Here is a 2,819-nt window from a genome sequence, read left to right as displayed (position 1 = left end):
TGGCTGCCTGTGCACAGTGAAAGCATAGAAAGGTATAACAGAGTAATTTTTACAATTAATAAAGTTCAATGCAATTGAGAAAGGTTTCTATAAAAATTGTTAAAATATTTTAGAGGGCAAATGCTTACTTTGCATAGCAATGCTTCAGTTACCTGGAATGCCCTCCCTTCTTTCTTCCAAGCAATTTTATGCAGTGCTAAGCTCAGTGGCTCTTACTCCAAGTGCCAGCAAGGTGAACAACCCAGTTCCTGCTCTCAGGGAACTCACATTCTGGTGGAATTTATTTTTGCAACATACTTGCTGACAATATCAAATGAATAAGCTATTAGTATTGAAAAGTAATTTACACACTCTCCAGTGTGGTCCTCATTGTGACATATGTCTTCCTATGAGATGGATGCAAACTCACAGCAAAAACTATGTGTATACATACAGCCACATGCCGCATGACTTTCAGTCGATGACGGACCACATATATGGCGGTGGTTCCACCATATCCTATTTTTGCTATGCCTCTTCTATGTTTAGATACATAAATGTTTACCACTGTGTTACAACTGGCTACGTAGTCAGTACAGTCACATGCTGTCCAGGTTTGTAGCCTAGAAGCAATAGGCCATACCATAGAGCCCAGGTGCACAGTAGGCTATACCATCTAGGCTTGCGTGTCACTCTATGATGTTTGCACAATGACAAAATTGCCTAATGATACATATCTCAGAATGTATCCCCATCCTTAAATGATGTGTGACTGTATTTTACTAACCTGGCCAGGTGGGACCTTCACCAATAAAAATTCTACATAGAAAATGCTATTTATTATTTCTTTCAGACATTAGAGATTCCTTAACTTTAGTTTTAAATAATCTTGATATACAAACTTTTTATTTCCCTTGTTCTCCAAATAGGTAAACCAAGATTTTTCATATTAACAGGTACGACTTCTACCTACATATATTGCCTTTGGAAAAGACAATTATCTGCAACTGTAATTAAACATTCTTTTATTTCTCCCATTGCTTAAAGGAGTTCACTCTTCTGGCTGAAATATAAAACTATACAATTATAAATACTTATTTGCAAGGCTTCTCTTTGAACAAATTTGCTTGTTGTATAAGCCACTTGCTGATCACTTTATAAGCTACTTAATTATAAAACATGGTATGACAGAGTGTCTTGTATAGTTTAATTGAATTATAGTTTTGCATTTTAAAATGTACAGATTATGCTATATAACATATTAGTTTTAAATTGTTTTATAATTGTTATGGACTTACTATGTGTCAGTCCCCAGATCTGTCAGCATGCTGGATGATGAAATTCATAATAGCTCTTGAGAAATAGAGGAAAATTTACACCCAGAGTTGCTCAGAAAGGTCTGGGCATGTTCCAACTATCACATCCCAGATGGACCCAGCCCTGATGGGATCCTCACATCCCCTTCCCTTCTTATGGAGACACAAAGCTGAGCACCTGTCTATTGACAGCTTTCGGCTTTTAGACAGCCTCTCAGACTAGGCCAACTGCTCACAATCCTGCTGACCCTCTTTGGCCCCTATGATGTTGTAAAGGCAATGCGGTACTCATGTCAGCAGCACACATACTATAACTGGCACAACACAGAGGTCAGCATGGGCCCCGTGCACAGATGACATATAAATTCATGAAGTGTTCTACATATATATATGTGTATATATATGTTCTACATATATATGTGTGTATATATATGTTCTCCGTATATATATGTGTATATATATTTTTATATAGGTATATATAAATATACATTTTGTTTTTTTGAAACTGGGTCTTGCTCTGTCATCCAGGCTGGAGTGCAGTGGTGCTATCACGGCTTACTGCAGCCTCGACCTCTTGAGCTCAAGTGATCCTCCTGCTTCAGCCTCCCAAGCAGCTGGAACTGCAGGTGTGCACCACCACATCTGGCAAATTTTTGTATTTTTTGTAGAGATGAGGTTTCACCATGTTGCCCAAGCTGGTCTCAAATTCCTGAGCTCAAGTGATCCTCCTGCCTTAGCATCCCAAAGTGCTGGGATTACAGGCGTGAGTCACTGTGCCCAGCTGCATTCCATATTTCTACACACACATGCACACATGGAGGAGTATACGTTGGGGAAAGTAAAGCTGGGGAAATGTGAATAAAATCAGTGGGTTGTATTGATATCAATATCCTGATTGTGATATGTGTGAAATGTTACCGCTGAAAGAAATTGGGCAAAGTATACAACTATGTGTGACTCTATGATTACATTGTATAGGATTAGATTGCATATAATTATATCAACATATAATCATAAAATACATTCATTGCCTTTATAATAGTATGATTATATCAATATAATGTTTAATTTTTTAAAAAGGCAATGAGCTGGGCGCCGTGGCTCACACCTGTAATCCTAGCACTTTGGGAGGCTGAGGCGGGTGGATCACCAGGTCAGGAGTTTGAGACCATCCTGGCCAACATGGTGAAACCCCGTCTCTACAAAAAATACAAAAATTAGCTGGATGTGGTGGCGTGTGCTTGTAATTTCAGCTATTCGGGAGGCTGAGGCAGGAGAATTGCTTAAACCTGGGAGGCGGAGATTGCACTGAGCCCAGATTGCACCACTGCACTCCAGCCTGGTGACAGAGTGAGATTCTGTCTGGGAAAAAAAAAAAAAAAAAAGTCAATGCAGTTAGGCAGGTATAATGCATGAGCATAATATGGGCATAACATATGAGCATAACATGGGAAGCCTATCTCATTGATATATACGATTTACTTGGTCTCTGCACCTGACAATCTCCTGGTCTAAAGCTTTAAA

General features: G+C 39.1%; 1 non-coding gene across 1 annotated transcript; it reads left to right on the top strand.

Annotated features, from left to right (window-relative positions):
* Positions 1–1,579: 1,579 nt before the first annotated feature.
* LOC139356453 (U6 spliceosomal RNA) lies at positions 1,580–1,683 on the top strand. The gene has a single exon (XR_011608425.1). It is a non-coding gene; the product is annotated as a U6 spliceosomal RNA (small nuclear RNA).
* Positions 1,684–2,819: the final 1,136 nt, after the last annotated feature.

Source organism: Macaca nemestrina, chromosome 9 (genome assembly GCF_043159975.1).
Source record: "Macaca nemestrina isolate mMacNem1 chromosome 9, mMacNem.hap1, whole genome shotgun sequence".
Classification (NCBI taxonomy): Eukaryota; Metazoa; Chordata; class Mammalia; order Primates; family Cercopithecidae; genus Macaca; species Macaca nemestrina.
This window is presented reverse-complemented; position numbering and strand designations above follow the sequence as displayed.